Genomic DNA, 13,900 nt, shown 5'->3' on the forward strand with positions numbered 1-13,900 from the left:
CCCTTTGAACTTGTGCATGCGGATTTATCTGGTCCCATGCCAACACCTTCTTTAGCTGGGTCTAAATGGGTTCTGGTTCTGATTGACCATTTTTCGAGATTTTCTTGGGTTTTTGCGCTTAAATGTAAGTCAGAAGCAGCTGCGCTGATCAGGGATTGGATCACAGCGATAGAGCTGCAATTCTCTACCAGGGTGGTTTCCTTTCAATCTGATCGCGGGGGGGGAGTTCACAGGTTCTGCGCTGCAATCGTTTTTCAGACAGAAGGGTATCAATCATCGATTGACGGCCCCCTACAGTCCGCAACAGAACGGGGTTGCAGAGAGAAAATTTCGCACGCTACAGGAAGCAGCGAATGCTATGTTGGCAGACTCGGGTTTGTCACAGCATGTTTTGTGCAGAATCGAGTGTACAATTCCAGTGTAGGCAACACACCGTTTTTCTTGTTGCATCAGAAGAAGCCGAAGGTGGGGTTTCTCCATGTTTTTGGTTCTGAGGCTTGGGTCCTCATTCCAAAGGCCATGCGCAGAAAGGGTGAGCCAAGATCTAGGAAGATGATCTTTGTGGGCTATGAGCCGGGTTCAAAGGTGTGGCGTTTCGCATACCCTACTGGCAACCAGTCTAAGCTGCTTATTAGCAGCAGTGCTGAGTTTTGCGAGCAGAGTGGGTGGAAACGTCTTCACGGAAACCCGGATGTTCTGTTAGACTCAGATGAGAAAGAGGAAGGCGAGGCTGAACCTGTTGCTGATGTGCAAGGTCCACAGCCACGGTCCAGCACCAGGCTCTCCAAAAAGGAGTCCCAGGACCCCTCCACAAGTCTCTGTCAAGTCTAAGCTAAGGAGTGAACCATCCTCGCCAGCAGAACCAGCTGTACGCCCGAAATGGCGCAGCAGGTCAGAGGGGGATGTTTCTGACACAGAGGATAGTAGGGTTGATCCAGGTGAATCAGGCGCAGTTCCAGAATTCATGCTGAGGAGGTCAGCAAGATCAACCAAAGGGAAGCCACCTGAAAGGTATGAAGCCACTAGTGTCTGGGTTGGTGTGGCTAGATGTGAACCTGAATCCTTTGAGGATGTTCAGAAGTTGCCTCAGGAAGAAGCTAGCAAATGGCGTGAGGCAATACAGAAGGAGATGAACTCAATGGAGTCTCTTGGTGTGTTCTCACTCACTCAGCTGCCGGCTAACAAGAAAGCTGCCAGCTGTAGATGGGTTTACCGTTTGAAACCCACTGACGCTGGAGAGCCACATTATAAAGCGAGGTTAATGGCCCGAGGATTCACACAGAAAAAGGGTGTCCACTTCACAGAGGTATATTTGCCAACCTCGAGAGCGGAGACTTTGAGAACGCTCTTGGCGATAGCAGCACAGAGAGGTTGGAAGGTGAACCATTTTGATGTAGATGTCACCTACCTGAACTCAGATCTCAAGGAGGAGTTGTACATGCTTCCTCCTCCAGGGTTTGAAGTCAGTGAGGCAGGCGTCGTGTGGCGGTTGCACAAATCAATCTATGGATTACGCCAATCTGCCAGAAATTGGAATATGTGCCTACATGAAGCCTTAGAAGAGCTAGGTTTTAAGAGATCTCTTGCAGACAGTTGTCTTTACATTAAAGATTCAGGCTTGAAACAGTAAGTGGTGCAGGTGTTCGTTGACGACCTTTTGATCATGGCACAGACAGGTAAACAGGTGGAAAAGTTTGCTAAAGAGCTTGGAAAGTGGTTCAAGCTAAAGCAGCTTGGAGATTTCAAGTCCTATTTAGGCATAGAGATCACAAGGACAAGTGATGGCAGTTTTTTGGTTCGCCAGAAAGGTAAGATTGAACAGTTGCTTGAGAAGTTCAGGATGTCTGATTGTGCAGGTGCCAGATCACCCATGGAGACTGGATACGTGAAGGAGTGTCAGCAAGTAGAACGCATGGTGTTCGAAAACACTGAACTCTTTCAGTCAGCTCTGGGCAGTCTGTTGTATCTGTCACAGTGGAGCAGACCAGATATTGCGTTTGCTGTCAATCTGCTCAGTAGAGAGGCTTCAAGTCCTAGTGTGCAGGCCTTGAATGGTATAAAGCGGGTGCTACGTTACCTGCAAGATACCAAAGACTTTTGCCTCAAGATGTCAGCTGAGGGTGATGTCAAGCTGACTGCTTGGGTGGACTCGGACTGGGCTAGCCTTGAGGACTGCAAATCAGTGTCAGGTCTAGTGGTGAAGTTTGGGGACTCAGTAGTTGGGTGGAGGTCCCGGAAGCAAAGTCTCATAGCGCTTTCATCTACTGAAGCTGAGTTCAGTGCGCTATCAGAGGTTTGCAGAGAGCTGGAGTTTTATGTGTGTTTGGTTGAGGAAATCTGTGGAGAGGTTTGTCTGCCCATTGTGGTACATGAAGACAATCAACCGTGCCTCAAATTGGCTGAGACGGGGCAGTTCAAGGCGAGGACCAAACATTTGGACATACGTTTTCAGAATGTGTGTCAGAGCGTTCGTGAGGGGCTAGTTGCTCTGAAATACTGTCCCTCAACCAAGAACCTCGCTGATGGTTTCACAAAACCATTAACCTTCCAGAAGCACGAGGAGTTCTCTGAGGGTCTGTGTATGGGGAAAGCATTGTTGGCTATTGTCCCCAGATGCAGGACAAGAGGGGGTGTGGAGTTTGGAACTGACAGGGTTAAAACTCTGTGGTGTCCTGTATCTGGGAGGAGCTTGACGCAGAGAAGTGCGTCACAGTCTGTGAGCAGAGTTGCTTTCACTTTTGACTGAGATGCAACACAACTCCGAGGCTGCAGGCTGTGTGTGTGTGTGCTTTTGGAAGCACAGAGAAATGCCGGAAAGCTCTGATGGAATGAGATGGTTTATGGCTTGTAAATAAATGCTACTAGAGATAAGAATCGAACTGTCTCTGGACTTGATTTATCCCTTTTCTCACACGGACGCAGGACCGCTGCTACTCTGCTATCCTGCTAGGCCAGCTTCAGAGACACAGAGGCTGCGCAGGGAAGCCTGGCTGGACGCAGGATTTATATTCACACGAATAGTATATACCAGGAGAACAACCAAGATGACCAAAGAACTGGAAATCAAGCCTTATAAGGAATGGCTGAGGCAATTTGGTATGTTTAACCTGGAAAAGAGGATATGATAACCCTCTTCAACTATCTGAACGGCTGCCACATGGAAGATGAAGCAAGTTTATTTCCTGCTGCTCCAGAGGGTTGGATTCAAATGGATGTTTTTTATTGGGAAATTAATATACGCTCTTAACAAAAAAAAGAAGGGGAATGAAACAACATCAGTCAGCATGGTGTAGTGGTTAAGGGTGGTGGACTCGTAATCTGGTGAACCAGGTTCGCTTCCCCGCTCCTCCACATGCAGCTTCTGGGTGACCTTGGGCTAGTCACACTTCTCTGAAGTCTCTCAGCCTCACTCACTTCACAGAGTGTTTGTTGTGGGGAAGGAAGGGTGTTGGGTTGAAATAAACGACAGACGAATGACAAGTGTCATATGGGAGGCATCTCCCGAGCATGTCTCGGGAAATCCCTTTTATTAAATAGTACAGCATTGCCACATATGTGCTTGTTGCTGATTGGTTAACATAAATACAATGCAAGGGTTGCATATAGGTATTAATCATCAATAGATTAAAGGTTGGGAAAGGGAACACAGAATTAGACAGGCATGAAAACCTCCTTATTAAACTATTACTAGTGATTGATATAGCAAGACTTAAAAGAACATAACTATCGCATTCCGTAGATGTGGTTAACCATGTATTAAGAACAGGTCAGGATACAATGTTTCATGAACTCAATGTGAACTAAACATTCTAGGGTGGGTGAGGAAGGAATGTTTCAGCTTAGAGAGGTTTGCCAAAGTTATGTGCAGAAGCAAAACTTCCCATCATCTCCCCCCTTTTTTGTAATTTCAGGGTGAATGGGACAAAAATACTTCGGGATACGTGGTTTGCCAGCGCATGCCCGAAGTAAGTCTGCCCACACCTCCCCTATTATTTACTGTTGGTGCTGCCACTTCGCAAAGTAGGCAGCAATGATTTTATTAGGTGGCTGAGGAGGAGAAAAAAAACTGAGACCAAAGACGCATGAGACCAGGAATGCATTGGATGAAGCAGCATAATAAAATTAATATACCTATTATGATAATAACATATTGAAAAAGATTACGAAGCCAATTTAGATTTGGCAACCAGCCAGTGAGCCATTGGGCGAATGAATCCCAGAGGCCAGAAAATCCAACGTCCTGTTTAATGTGGTGTGTAAGATTTGGCAAATGAGAGATTTGCTTTTAAATAGCTTTGGAATTATCAATAATATTGAAACAACACGTCATTCACTTGTTCACAGCCATAATGATGAAGCATGAGCAAATAGTCAATGGCAGCACGATTTTGTAGAAGTCCATGATAAAGTTCACTCTGTTCTTTATTCAAAAGGTGAAGAGCTTGTGAAGTAAAATTCAGAGCTTTTGCTGCGGAGCAAGCTAAAGAGTTAATATTCATACTATTCCGTACAGCTAATCCAGGGACTCCTAAGAGAGAAACAGCTAAGGAGATATATTCAGATCTACTGGGAAGAGAGACAGAATCGTCACAATCATTAATCAATTCCACAGAGCAGCGATGTCGAGAACGGGACAAATGATGCTTTTTGGGTAAAATGATGGACAAATGGCTTAAGCAGCAAGGTGTGCCATGGCTGATGTTTGCTGGAATATAATTGAATGTATAGCCTGGGCATGACCAGAACCAGCCTTCAGGCAGCTCTGTATATTTATATACATAGGAAATGTAATTAGAGCAGTTAAAATTATCCTTGCCCATTTTCACACAGTTGGTTTTTGTGCAATTGACCATACGGGCGCAAGTGACATTAAAGGAAGCCACGTATGGGGTCAACAAATTGACAAACAGGCTACCATATCATGTTTCCATTGAGGGGGAAGGTGGGGGCCAGTAATCAAAATATCATCCATGTAATGATAGACCAAGAGGTTTGGATACTGAAGACGGAAAGGCTGGAGGGCTTGATTCACAGAATATTGACACATGGTAGGGGAATTCTGCATTCCTTGCGGTAGGACTTTCCATTGATACCGTTCTGTGGGCTGGCTGTTATTTAACACAGGAACAGTGAAAGCAAAGAGTTTACGATCCTTCTCCTGTAAGGGGATGGAGAAGAAGCAATCTTGCAAATCTATGATAGCCAATTGATAAGAATGGGGGATCACATTCGGATTAGGCAGACCACACTGCAAGGGCCCCATGGGTTCAAGGATGTCATTAATCTTCCTTAAATCCTGGAGAAATCTTCATTTCCCACTTCTCTTTTTTATGACGAAGATGGGGGTATTATAGGGGCTAACAGAGAACTCAATATGGTCTGCCAATAATTGTTCATTCACCAGTTGTTTTAAAGCAAGTAGCTTTTCCCCCGTTATGGGCCATTGTTCCACCGAAACAGGGGTGGTGGATTTCCAGTTGAGGGGGAGTGCAAGCTTACTCATTAAAGTGAATGGTAGCTTGTAATTGTTGTAGTAGGTCTCTGCTCCACAGATTGAGGTGCATTTTCAGCACACAGGGCTGGATGTATGCAATGGTTTCAGAGCTATCAGGCAGAGAAACAGGCAACCACTATACGCTTTTGGAAGAGGTTTGAGGTCCACCCACACCCCAAACTGCAGAGGCAGACTGAAGGGGCCACGTGGGGTCCCAACAATTACTGGATATGACAGAAATGTCTGCGCCCGTGTCAATCAAGCCTTCCAGAACTTTGCCATTGATTTTATACTTACGAAGAAGTTTCTGTTCACCATTCCTCTGGATTACAGGTAATAGCTGTGGAGAGAGGGGAGAGAGCTGGTACAAATTACTATCCATAATAGAAGCAGTAGGATGAGAAGGGAGCACTACCAAATGCGCCCAAGACTCACCCTTTTTTAACTGCATGGGCATATGGCTCCAAAGTGGAAACATGATTGTGCCCACATAGTCAGGATCTAGGACTCCTGGAATAACTAGGATTCCTTCTTTGGCCGCAGAGAATTTGGGTAAAATTAAGGCTGTGACCTTAGGTGGTAGTGGGCCTGCCAATTGGGTGAGCATCTTTGGTTTCCTGATTGATTAAATCAATGGTGAAATCAGAGGGTGTATCCTTAGAAAATTTTTCAGTGGAGGAAACTAACGGCGGAGGGCTCTCTATTTGTCCTGGCCCGAGAGCTGGGCCCCTATGGAGTTTCCCGAACTCCTGCACTGATTTGCCCAATGATAGCCTTTTCCGCATTTTGGGCATTTTTTGGAAGGTTTAGCCTTATTGGCATCACCATTCCTGTTTGCTCCCCCGCCAGGGGCTTTGCATTGTTTAGCAAAATGATCTGGGCGTTTACAATTGAAGCAATTGCCCGTGGGCTTATTGCCAGCCTGGATGGCACCGGCAAGCAAAGACATCGCGTGGCTCTGGCTGCCAACACCTGCACAGGTTTGAATCATATCGGCCAGGTCATATTTGGGGCGATGTATGATTGACTGCAAAGCCTTCTTGCAATCGGTGTTTTCATTTTCAAAGGCCAATTTCTTCATCAATTCATTTTGAGCTGTAGGGTCATCAATCTGCCTGCTGATTGATTCTTTCAATCTATCTATAAATTGGTGATAAGGCTCCGAATGTTGTTGCTTAATATTAATGAAGGAACTCAATGGTTGCCCTGAGACAGGGACTTTCCGAAAGGCACATTGTACATAGGTCGCGGTGCGACTGAAATGTAAAGGTGTCAATTGCGCCTGGGCTGGTATAATATCATACAGACCAGCGCCAAAGAGATGGGTGGCTGAATGCTGTGGATCAGCCAGGGCTGCTGCGCTATGCTTAAATTCACTTTCAAAAACCACATACTGAGCAGGAGATAAAAGCATGCGCATCAAATCCTTCCAATCTTGAGGTAGCATTGTGTAACCATTTGCGATCCCCTCCAGCAGCCCTAGCACATAAGAAGATTTGAGGCCAGAATCAGTAATGGCTTTCCTTAATTCTCTCAGAACAGAATAAGGAAGCGCCTCATACATAACCTGCTGTTGTGCAGTGCCGGGGTTCGCATAGGAGATAGGGAAAGCAGATGGCATTTCCCCAGCCCCTCCAACCTCTTCCTCTAAGGAGAGGAGCCCTTGCTGCCTAGCTTGAGAAAGCGCAGCGCGCACAGCTCCTGTGGGAGAACACGCAGGGGCTGAGGCAGGCAAAGGAGGGATGGGGGGTGGATGTGGGCTGAGGTGTAGGGAGGGGTTGGCAAGGTTGCGATGGAGGCAGAAGCTTTGGGTAAGGTGGGGGATTGTCTGCTTTGGCTAAAAGAGCAGGGGCCGACGGAGATGCCTGTGGTCCTAATCTAGCGACGGCATCTGCACATTTCTGCCAAGTGAGCAGACAATGAATCGGTGCCCTCAGTTCTGTGAAGAGGGTTTTTCCGATCTTTTGCCAAGCTTCTGATCCCAGAGAGGCGGACTCTGGGTACCAGGGGCACTGGCAAGCAATCTCACATAACAGTTGTTCAATTTCTTTCAAAGAAATATGAGCACCCGCCACCCGCTGTCTAACGAGATGAAGCAGCTCCCTGGCATGCTCCTGTTGGAACTTTGTCAGTCCCCCCCCCCCATACTCACGAAGTAGTGCGATGAGACTTTTCCAGTCGAGTGAAGTACAGGGGTGGCTGCGTAAAGGGATCTGGCACGTCGGGGTCACCAGATGTTGGGTTGAAATAAACGACAGGCGAATGACAAGTGTCATATGGGAGGCATCTCCCGAGCATGTCTCGGGAAGTCCCTTTTATTGAATATTACAGCATTGCCACATATGTGCTTGTTGCTGATTGGTTAACACAAATACAATACAAGGGTTGCATATAGGTATTAATCATCAATAGATTAAAGGTTGGGAAAGGGAACACAGAATTAGACAGGCATGAAAACCTCCTTATTAAACTATTACTAGTGATTGATATAGCAAGACTTAAAAGAACATAACTATCACATTCCGTAGATGTGGTTAACCATGTATTAAGAACAGGTCAGGATACAATGTTTCATGAACTCAATATGAACTAAACATTCTAGGGTGGGTGAGGAACGCTTCAGCTTAGAGCAGTTTGCCAAAGTTATGTGCAGAAGCAAAACTTCCCATCAGAAGGGAAAGGAGAATGTTAGCCGCTTTGAGACTCCTTAGGGTAGTGATAAAGCGGGATATCAAATCCAAACTCCTCCTTCTCTTCTTCTCTTTGGACAGACAGTCTCCCCATCCCCACCCCCTTCCCACTGCATCAATATGGAGATTGTACTTCCCTTTGGTTTAAGCACTAGATGCTGGGAGTAAACATTTATTCATTCCACTGGTCACTCGTCTTGGTTCCTACTTGAACTATACGTGGACACTTCTACATAAATGTTGTTATTGTGTTTGTGATGTGTGTGGTTCATTCTGTCATGAATGCTTTAGCTGAGTTTCTTGCATTCAGGGGGCTGGACTAGATGTCCCTTGGGGTCCCTTTCAACTCTATAATTCTATGATTCATTCAAAACCAATAAAATGTTTGTAAAAGAAAAAAGATGATGGTTAGATCCAGTGCTTTTTTCCTGGGGGTACGCAGACCCCTAAACATTTTGTGAATCTTTGTCAGAATCTCCGCTTGGCCAAGCCGATAAGGCCTCATCTTCTTCCGAGCTGAGCCTTTGAAATCGCCTCCGACGTGTTTAATGACCTGAGCCTTTGATAAGGCCTCAAGTACATTCTATCCAGCAGGGTTCCCAGCACAGGGAAGAGACGAGAGGTTTGGCTACATTGTAAAGAGTTTTATTTCTAAACTACGCAGAACAGAAAAGACATCCTCTCTTTATGAAAGCAGAGAGCAACTGAACAAAGGAACAAAGGAAACAGGAAACCACTAACGTCACATCCTGTCTCCCTTTTCCCGTGAGACTGCAAAGTCTCCTGAATGTAAACAGAGTCCTGGGACTCCGCACAGCTGCACAGTGAGAAACAGAAACTAACATCCTCCCCCTTTCTGTGAACACCACTGGGCAGCGTGTCAGTACATTATCAGTACACACCCAATTTCTGTACATAGGTACAGTGTTGATCCTTCGGAACAACCTTGGACAATAAATCAGCAGGAATTTCATTACCTGGCATGTAGGACACCGTTATGAGTCCTTTCTGAACACATTCTCTAGCATGTTGCAGCTTCAAAGTGCTTCGTGCTTTGCTTACAACCCTCAGAAGGCAGCAAAGCCAAACATGCTTTGTTGTCCTGATAAACCTGGATTAGACATTTGACAGGAATTCTCGTGTCTTTACACAACTGTAACAACCATTCACAATCCACGAGTGAATAAGACAATGCATTCAGTTCAGCTTCACAAGAACTTAAACTTACTGTTGTTTGCTTTTGCACAACCTGTCAAATAGACCCTGGTTGTACATATAGCAAACTCCAGACGTGCTTTTCCTGTCTGTAGTGTCACTTCCAAAACTCGCATCAGCAAATATCTCAAGATGATCAGACTGCTGATTGTTAAATGTCAGTCTGTAATGCATAGTCTGGTGTCTAAACTGGAAGATCTGGGGCTCCCGTTATCACTTTGTGGGTGGATATTGGCCTTTCTGTCGGACCGCACCCAGAGGGTTCGGTTGGGCCCTTATACCTCTAATACACTTAAGACTAACACAGGAACACCACAGGGATGCGTACTTAGTCCGCTCCTTTATATTCTCTACACGTACGATTGTGTCGCTGCTCACCCTAGTAATAGGGTTGTCAAATTTGCAGATGACACAACCGTGATTGGGCTCATCTCTGAAAGGGAGGGTGAAACGGACTATAGAGATGAGGTGGAGCGGCTGACAGAGTGGTGCAGAGCTAACAACTTGCTCATAAATACAAGGAAGACAAAGGAGCTTGTGGTGGACTTCAGGAGACAGAAGAGCAATGTCCAGCCACTTCTGATTGATGGGGTCTGTGTGGAGAGGGTAACAACGTTCAGATTTTTGGGTATTGAATTACAAGAGGATCTGTCCTGGAGTGTCAACACAAGGGGGCTTGTGAAGAAGGCGCAGCAGAGACTGTACTTTTTAAGAATCCTAAGGAAAAACCATCTTCCGCAGAAACTGCTGCTTGCCTTCTATCACTGTGCCATTGAGAGCGTGCTCACTTATGGCTTATGTGTGTGGTACGGAAGCTGTACTACCCAGGACAGGATGGTGTTGTGCAGAGTTGTTAAGGCAGCAGAGAGCATTGTTGGCTGCCCACTCTCCACCTTAGAGCAGATTTATGCCACAAGGTGCCATAGGAAGGCACTGGACATAGTAAAAGATCCATTGCATCCTGGTCACTGTCTCTTCGAGCTCCTGCCGTCGGGACGGAGATACAGGACGATGATGACAAGAACGAGCCGTCTCAAGAACAGCTTCTTCTCCAGAGCAATCTCGGCCCTGAATGGGAAACCTGGACTTTGAAAGTCATCTAATCTTCCTTGCTGTATTATATTATAGTTTTAATTAGTGTTTTTATAGTTGTTCTGATTTTGAGTGGAGTGCCCTATCTGGGTGGATGGAGCAGCCAAGTAATGTCGTTGTCCCTGAGAGGGGGCAATGACAATAAAGATATTATTATTATTATTATTATTATTATTATTATTATTAAATAGCGTGCTATGCGTTTCAGAGCTTTCCAATCCTTAACAGTTGGATTGTTGACTTGTCTGCTTAGCAAGTTACAGCTAACTGCAATGTCAGGTCTTGAATATCTGACAATGAAATTTAGTTTGCCTAGCACACTTCTGTACAGTGTAGTGTCAGAAAATGCTTCTTCCATGTCATCTACCTGATAACCTGTTGTCATTGGTGTGTCTACAGGGTTAGCATCCATCAGGTTTAGCTTGGTTAACACATCAGCAATTTTCTGTGACTGGTATACTAGGAATTAAAGCTGCATCACATGATGGACACTTCAAGATGGCGGGGGCTGCTGAGCAGACTGCCAGAGGTTACACCCTGGGGAAAGCTGATACAGTATCCCGGACCATGCAGGGATGTGTTCCTGAAACCGAAAGCTCCACAAAAGGGAAGCTTTTGGAAGAAGAGTGCACGAGGGGGGTGTTTCCTGTTCAGGGGGTGAAATCTCCAAAGCAGGAGGAGCAAGGGGAGTTGGCTGCCACGTCATCCCAACCATCACTGCAACCAGCAGGTGGCACTGCTGTGTTGGAAGCAGTGGATGTTTTTCCTGTGAGAAGTTTGGGCAGAGTCCAAACGCCAGGATGATCTGCGCAGATGTGGTCACTAGCTGTTCCAGTACAAAGGCTAAGGCAAACCTTTGTGGAAGATAGAACTGGTTCACCATATTTACACCAAGAAGGGTCCGATCCACCAGTTGGGTGAAGACTCCTTGGAGGTTCAAAGTGTTGTGGAGTCCGGCACACTTCCCTGTTTTCCATTCAGCTTTCTGTACTTGTAGCAGAGTGTGCACAGCGCTAGCCGCTTGGTGTGTAAGCTTGCAGAAGATAGAGTCCACACGCTGTTGTTCTAAACTAACAGCTTTATTTACAGCAGAACAGTAAAAAGAAACAAACCATCCAAGACAGCAGGCATCTTGCTTCCTTGCTCGGCAGCAAAAGTGAAAGTCAGACAGAACAAAGAAACAGCTTCTCCAGAAGATGGAGACAGCTCCTCCCCAGAACAGGCAGGACGATGGGTTCTGAGCTGTTAACCCTGTAAGCTCTGATTCCCCATCACACCCCCTCACGTCCTGCACTGCTGGGGGCTCGTAAGTTTCACCACTTACCCCAAACACAGACCTTTACAGAACTCCCTATGATGCTGAAAGCTCAAAGGTTTCATGAACCCATCTGCCAGGTACTTCTGGCTTCAACAGTACTGCAATCTCACGAAGCCTAACTGGATACTCTGACACACATTTTGGAAACCGATGTCTAGGTGCTTGGTTCTGGCCTTAAACTGCCCAGACTCTGCCAACTTCAGACAGGGTTGATTGTTCTCCCACACCGTGACAGGCAAACAACAATCCCTGCAGATTTCTTGAACCAACCAAACAAAGAATTTCCAATTCCCTGCAAAGTTCAGACAGCACACTGAATTCAGCTTCAGTAAAGGAAAGCGCAATGAGACTTTGCTTCCGGGTGTGATGGCCTGGGATTCGGATTCAGATGCTGAACCTGAGGAATCCCAGCCTGCACAGGATTCCCCACCTCCAGAAGCAGCTGAGCCAGGGTTGGGGCATCAGCCTGAAAGGACCCCACCTGTGCTGGATCCTCAGGTGCAAGCACCAGCTGAGTCTGCTCTGGCTCCTGAGGTGATGGAGGACCCATTGCCTGCAGGTGCTCCAAGCTCAGCCCCATTAGAGGAAGCTGGGGTTACCTCTGGGTCCAGTAACCCTCCAGCCTCTCCTGACCTGCAGAGGCTCAGGGCAGAGAGGCGGAGGGAACTAAGTTCCTGCAGGAGGAGTCCTCACCTCCAGGCCAGGAGAGGCGAGTCATCTGAGGATCAGGGCCACCCTATGCCTTGGGACATATAAAAGCCAGCCAGCCCCAGTCCCAAGTTGCGGGAACAACATTGGTAGTTGTCAGTCCCTGCCTGAACCCTGCCCTGCACCCAGCTTCAACTTTTATGGACTGCCTTCATATTGCTTCATCATCAACCATGGGCTGGACTTGGACCTTGCCTCTTGATTAACCCCTGGGACCAGCACACCGGGACTTCCACCCAACCAAAGAGTCCCCAAACCTTACCACCATCCCAGATACGGACTTCCTGTTAGCCAGATTTGCCCAATCACTATCTGTTCAACACAGCAGCTAGCCATCACCCTTAGCTGACAGCTTGAGACAGAAATCCTTGGTATCCTGCAGATATGCAGCACTTTCTTGATACCATTCCAGGCACTCACACTGGGGTTTGTAGCTTCCCTACTGAGCAGATTGGTAGCAAAAGTAATGTCTGGTCTGCTCTACTGGGACAGATACAACAGCCTACCCAGAGCTGACTGAAAGATCTCAGCTTTTTTGAACTCAGCGCATTCTACTTGCTGACTATCTTTCACATAACTCGTCTCCATGGTTGTCCTGACCCCTGAATTCAGACATCCTGAACTTCTCAAGAAGTGATGCTGACTTGAATAAAATATTGGTGGGGGGCCAGGTAAGGCCCTCCTTGCACAACCAATCACATGATGCATGCACACCATTTGTTAAAATATTTTTTTTATTCAGTTTTTTAAACACATACAAAAAAGACCAAGCACAACACATAATAAAGACAAACTAAAACAAAAACAAACATGTATAATTTCACAATCTTATTTTCGTATACCTTCTTTCATCCGACTTCCCCATACCTCCCTTTCACTGCATCCTTATGTTGCAATTTTATAGCAACCCGTCAATCCATTTATCCATTTAATTCCCTTTCATTAAGTTTTCCTTAATTTATTAGTTACAGCTGTAATTCTCTACTTCTTACCCCTTGACATCTAACACTCCTCAATTTTACAACAATTTTTGAGATACATTTTAAATTTCTTCCAGTCTTCTTCCACTGTCTTTTTCCCCTGGTCGCGGATTCTGCCGGTCATCTCTGCCAGTCCCATAAAGTCAATCACCTTTGTCTGCCATTCTTCCAGAGTAGGTAGTTCTTGCATCTTCCAATACTTTGCCAGAAGAATTCTTGCTGCTGTGGTAGCATACATAAAAAAAGTCCTGTCCTTCTTTGGCACCAATTGGCCAACCATGCCCAGGAGAAAAGCCTCAGGTTTCTTAGAAAAGGTCCACTTAAGGACTTTCTTAATTTCATTATAGATCATTTCCCAGAAGGCTTTGACCCTCGGGCAGGTCCACCAAAGGTGATAAAAGGT

The 13,900-nt window shown here is 46.1% G+C and overlaps 2 protein-coding genes and 1 long non-coding RNA gene across 5 annotated transcripts in view; 1 reads left to right on the forward strand and 2 right to left on the reverse strand.

Moving 5' to 3' along the window:
• LOC310843215 (uncharacterized protein) overlaps nucleotides 1-13,900 on the forward strand; it is a 292,631-nt gene that overhangs the window by 225,056 nt on the left and 53,675 nt on the right. The gene's annotated exons all lie outside the window — the stretch shown is intronic.
• LOC310843373 (uncharacterized protein) overlaps nucleotides 1-13,900 on the reverse strand; it is a 50,760-nt gene that overhangs the window by 18,992 nt on the left and 17,868 nt on the right. The window lies entirely within an intron of this gene.
• Nucleotides 4,610-6,008, reverse strand: LOC310844007. The gene is made up of 2 exons (XR_014563875.1): nucleotides 5,453-6,008; nucleotides 4,610-4,729 (listed from the first exon to the last, which is right to left on the reverse strand). It is a non-coding gene; the product is annotated as an uncharacterized lncRNA (long non-coding RNA).

Source organism: Podarcis gaigeae (assembly GCF_964106915.1).
Source record: "Podarcis gaigeae genome assembly, chromosome: 4".
Lineage (NCBI taxonomy): Eukaryota > Metazoa > Chordata > Lepidosauria > Squamata > Lacertidae > Podarcis > Podarcis gaigeae.